A 5,777-nucleotide genomic window follows, 5' to 3' on the forward strand; every position below is an offset into this window, starting at 1 on the left:
TTTGCAGAGGTTTCCGTCCATAACTGACTGGCTCCCAGGCAGGCTGGCGTGGCAGAGGGGCATTGTGGAGGAGAAACAGTCCATGGCAGGGCAGGCAGGAAGCAGAGCAGCAGCAGCAGCAGCACCAAGCCTCTCTTTTTCTTTTATGCCATCTAGACTATGAGCCTACTGGTTGGCCCCACCATACCCAGGGTGTGGCTATCATACCCAGAACGATAAAACCAGTCAGTGACTAGCCCAGTAATCACACCCTTACTCCAAAGTCATGCATCCTACTCCCAGCCACCTCTGAAAAGCCCCTGTTATAGCGTATGAAGCTTTGGGGGGACATCTAGATACAAGCTATAACACTGTCTGAAATTTGATGGGATCGTGTGAGAGCAAATCACTCCTGTCTGTATCAGTATATACAACTTTCATAAGCATTTTCTTCTATAAGTGTATCATTCTGCTAAGTTAGTATAGCCATATAACTTGATGCTTACATTTGTTAGTTCCATGGTCAACTTTCTCTAAGTTTCCCTGAAATGCAATTTACGTCTTTATTTTTAACTCAGGATACAATTGAGCTTCACACATTGCTTTTGATTGTTATAGATACTCAGTATCTCTTAATATAGAACATTTGTTTATGGGCTTTTTTTTTTTTTTTGCATTGAATTTTGAAGAATCTAAGCCAGTTGTCACGAGAAATGCTCCAAACTCTGAATTTCCCCAGTCATACAGTGTTGTGGGAGATGTGCTAGCTCCTTCCTGTCTACATCTAAAGCTGGGCCTGGAGGCTTTGCTAGGCTCAGCCCAGCTCCCGCAGCCTCTCTCCCACCCCGCACATTGGATCCAGTCTGAGATGTGTAGACTTGAGGTTGCCCCTGGGCTTCGGGGGTGATGCCTGCACTGATGGTAAGGAAGGAGCGGCTCTCTTCTGCAGCTTGTGAGTGCTGGGTGTGCAGGCTTTTTACTTAATGGTTTCAGTATCTGTTGATGATCCATGCATCAGGATTTACAGTTGGGACATGAATGTGATTTTATGGTATCGGTTACACTTTTACATTTATTATGACACGAGGACTTCATTTTCTTATCTCCTTTATGTTTCTTGCATGAATTCCACTATGATTCGCGGGTGTCTGTCTTTTCAGTTCATTACAACAGCTGCCATCACCATTGTCTCTGATGCTCACACTTGTCTTGGAGGCCATAGAGGCCCCAGGCTGGCTTCTGGGTCCCTTTGACACTTAGGGTGCTTGTTTGCTTTCTTTCTTTTTATATCATAAGATTTCCTTGGCCATCTTGCCCATCAGCTGTTCTTTCTTTTTTCTTTTTATATTTGAAAGACAGCGACACTCTTTCCATTTATTTCCTCTTTCTCTCGTAACATGGGCCTGCAAGTAGAAAGATCTCTTGGAGGTTGCTCCAAGGTCCCTGGGAGTAAATGTTCTGGTAACTTCGGGATTCGGCCGATGAGCACCCGGCCACCAGGGGGCAGTGCTGATACCAGGCCCGTCTCCTTTGAACCGCTCGTTGACGGTCTGATTGGTGGCATCCAGGTACACAGCAAAGCACAGGCAGCCACCCAGGAGGAGGCTCCGCACCACGACAAAGCGCAGCAAGAAGACAATCCTTGGGAAGGTCAGGAACAGGTACTGAATGAGGAAGACTGTGTCCATAGCCCGGAACTGTCCCAAGTCATCAATGTATGTTTCTGGCTCAGATCTGACACCATCACCAAGCCGACCAGAAATGCCACGCTCAGGACGGCCTTGGTGGCTGCTGACACACTCAGTGTCGGGAGGCAGATGAGGAAGTACCTGGTGCTCCAGGCCCCAAAGCAGTTCTTTACCCAACACAGTGGTGGTCAGAACGGTGCACACAGCGGTTACAACACTGCAGTGCTTGGGTCAGCTGGTTTCTTTAAACCACAAGTAGAGCAGCTCACATTCTTTGCAAACATCACATCATCAAACTCATAAACTTGAAGAAATAATAATTGATTTGTTTTTGTTATAGTGCCAGGAGTGGTTAAACAACTTAGGTTGAAGAAAACTAGGTTTATGATCAGCAACAAATAGGGCAGAAGAAGGTAACACAATGAAAACTCCAGCTCTTGACAGTAGCCGAGTATTTCCCAGGCATACTCAATATAAACCAGCCCTTGCAAGGCCAGGGCAGGTAATGCAAGTGCAGTTGCGTGTGTGGAAGAAGTAAGCAAGCCGTCCACGCGCGGCGCGGCTGTCTGAAGGTGTCGTGGAGCTGCACAGGCGCACAGCTGAGCTCCACCCTGGACCGGGCATGTGAAACGATGACTTTTTGAGCAGGTGCAGACCATCACACTGGTCAGCACAAAAGCCAGGAAGAACAGAAAGAGAGCCAGGAAGTCCACCCTCGAAGCAGGTAATTCAAAGTCTCCAGCTACATCTTTCTCCTGACTGGCTACTTTTTCAGCTGATGACTTTGGCATTCCTCTTCCCAACATTCAGAGCAAAATCAACGGCTCCTCTGGAGCTCCTCACAGGCAGAGTAGTGGGAGCGCCACTGCCGGCGGCACCCACAGCAGCGGGAGGCAGGTTTCCTCCAGGAGGCCCAAGGCTCGGGGGCAACCGTCAGTGTCGGGTGCTGCAGCCTCCAGCTCTCAGCTGTTTTTTCAACAAACCCTAGTATAAATGTTAGGGGAAGATCAGCAACCAAGGTCTGGGGACAGATGTCCTTGTTGCAGCTGGACGGTCATTGCTGTTTGACTTTTTAAAAAAAAATGTATTTGGTTGTTACAGGGTCTCACTACACAGCTCAGACTCATAGTAAGCCTCCTGTTCTCAGCCTCCCCAGTGCTGGGGTTGCAGGCGTGCACCACTGGGCCCGGACTCTGTGGCTGGCTCAGCCCGCCCTCGGGGCAGGGCTGGCGCAGCATGTGTTGCCGCGGATCGAGTCACAGTCCCTGCGCTTGCCTAAGCAGGCACTTTAGTCCGCTGAGCTATCTCACTGGCCCTGCTTGACCCTTTTGATGGGCAGATAGGAAGGGGTTTGTTCATGAACCGTGGGTATTTATTTATTTATTTAGTGCCAGGGCTCAAGCGCGGGACCTTGCACTTGCCAGGCAGGTGCTTATGCAGCTGGACTGTCTCCTGGATGTGCTGATAGCTGAAGTGCAAACACAACATTCTAGCATGTGTCAGCTTCTGTTGTGGAAACATCTGAGGCACACAATGAAAAAGGCAGGGCTTGCTGTGGCTCTGGGCTCTGAGGGTCCAGTGCATGGCTGGCGGCTTTGGAAGGGTGCGGTAGAGGGAAGAGCGCCCCTTGTGGGGTCAGGAAGCAGGGGGTTAGGGAGGAGCCAGAGAAGAAGCGGTGGGGTACCAGGTATGCTCCAAGGTGACAGCCTCTGATCCACCCTGGGGAGTGCGCTTTACTAAGCTGCTAGGTGTCCTCAGGCCAGTTGAGCTGAGCATCACTGACATTTTCTTTGTGTCTTTTGTCATATCGTGTCTCATGTTGAAAAAATTTTTTTTTGTACCAGGAATTGAACTCAGGACCTTGCTCTTGCCACGCAGGTGCTGCGCCACTGAGCTATATCCCGCAGTCCCTTCATTCTTAATAACAACACTTTCCTATTTGTTTTATCTAAAATAAATCTATTTAAGAATTATAATCCTAATGTATCTACTACAATAAATCTGACTGTATTTACAAGTTGCTTGAAATGCAAAGCCACTTTGGGTAGAAATTTTGTCACATTGAAGTATAAGTGAGATCACTTGTTTCTACTTGTGTATCAGGGAGTGCTTTCTTCTGCAATTATAGTTTGGTACTGGGGATTGAACCCAGGATCTTCACATTGAGCTGCACCTTCAGCCCTTCCTAATTCTGAGATAGGATCTTCTAGGTTGCCCTGGCTGGGCTCAAACTTGTGATCTTCCTGCCTCAGCCTCCCAAGTGGCTGCAATTATAGGCTTGTGCTATCATGCCTGGGCTGATTTTATTTTTGTATATTCAAAAAACTACATGAGTTGAAGGTAAAAATTGTGTAAGATGATGTGCTCAGAAATTACTTCTGTTTGCATTTCTCCAGCTTTCTCCTCCTTTTTTTTTAAAAAGTTCTTAATATGTATTGTACATTTAGCATACATATCAAAGTATTCATATCGCTTTGCACTTGTTTATAAAACCGGGCCTGGCTAGGACTGGGTCTGGGGGTTCCCGGAACGCCTCTCCTCCTTTTATTAGTTTCTTGTGTGTAAAATAAGAGATCTATGAATTTCCGTGTTATAGCACAGCAGCACATGCGTGTGCATATCTGTGTGTACATACGTATTTAGCTTCCCTTTTTCTTCTGTGAAACATGGACGGTGAGGAGAAGGCTGCTTTCTGCCTACCTGGTCCTGGAGGGCCAGCAGGGGCGGGGGTGGGGGTGACCGGCCTGCTCGGGAAGGTGCTGGTCTCCACAGTGGCCCCCTGGAGCGTGACGTGGCCTGGGTGGGCTCCGAGGAGGACATTGCGACAGCCAGGGCGCCCGTTGCGTGGATAGAAGAGGAGGCGCGGGTGAGGCTGCGGGGAGGAGAGCTGTGCTATCTCGCCGTGAGGCTGAAGGGTGCACTCACTGTCTCGGGCCAGGCCCCTGGAGCTGACGGGGACAGGGGTGTGTGGTCTCCCGGGGGCGCCCGGTCCCTCGCAGGCTGGCATCACCACGCAGGCTGGGGCTGCGCCCTGCAGTCCGCGCCCAGCAGGAAGCGAGTTTCTTGTCTTCTTCCAGTGTAAGCAGAAGCCCGATACATCGCAGTTATTGTGTACTCGACATTTCCTGGGAGCTGTCATCAACACTGATTTTCTTCAACAGCAGATGACAGTGAGCGACACTGCAGCAGGTCCGGCCTCACCAGCCCTTCAGACTGTGCAGATGGCCGTGAGCAGCGCAGGCTCCTGTCCAGTCCCAGTGCTGCTGTCGCGCGGCAGACTGGGTCCACCCTCCGCAGAGCCAGCATTCGGTCTTGGGGACTTAGGCCAGCACGGTGGCCTTGACAGCAGTACCCAGTGCAGTTTGTCTGCGAGTGGACGCAGGCAGTCTTGAGAGGGTCCCCACCTCGCCCGGGCCCTTGCCTTCTCCCCAGCCCTCGGCGCCCTGCAGCTCTGAGTCTCCAGGCCCCACACGGGCCCACGTCTGTCCTCCGAGGCTGCTGTGTGGGAAGTGTCCAGCCAATGGACGGGGCTCCCTTCCTGGGAGGCTTTTGCTTAGACTCGTCCCCCTGAGGCTGCGGACTCACTCCACGCGTGACGTCTTCCACCGGGCCCCCTGGGGGCTGAGGCTGCAGGTGGAGTGTTGGTGCGGAGCTGCCCGTAAAGGGATGGGACCAAGATGGGGGAGAAGAGACCAAGCTGGGCAGCTGGGCAGAGTGGCTACCATGTCCCCGGCTGCGTCGGTGTCACCTAGCTGCCCCTGAGCCGAGCGGCTGGCCCTGCAGCCTGACCGTGGGCGCCCTGCTCTCTGCAGCCCAGCTGGAGCCTCTTTCCTCTCCTATACCCTTACCCTGCTGTGGTCCAACACACAACTTCCCGGCCAGGGCTGCCGTGTGCTGCCCAAGGGCGAGGACCGCGTGGCGCTGACACATGGTGACCCGGATGTGGGCGCCTAATGGGGAGCAGCCTCCCCCAGCAACCTCATGTGCCTAGTGGGAAACCGAAGGCACCGACAGGAGGCCCGCAATTCTTAAGAATGATTGGAAGGAAGACTCTGCAGCTGCAGAGCGTGGACATGGGGGGGCTTCCACTCAGGCAGTGAGTGAGGACAA

General features: G+C 51.8%; 1 pseudogene; it reads right to left on the minus strand.

Moving 5' to 3' along the window:
- Positions 1–1,353: 1,353 nt before the first annotated feature.
- On the minus strand, positions 1,354–2,458 carry LOC101590231 (annotated as a pseudogene).
- Between the last annotated feature and the right edge of the window lie 3,319 nt (positions 2,459–5,777).

Source organism: Octodon degus, unplaced genomic scaffold (assembly GCF_000260255.1).
Source record: "Octodon degus isolate 3935 unplaced genomic scaffold, OctDeg1.0 scaffold00105, whole genome shotgun sequence".
Taxonomy (NCBI): Eukaryota; Metazoa; Chordata; class Mammalia; order Rodentia; family Octodontidae; genus Octodon; species Octodon degus.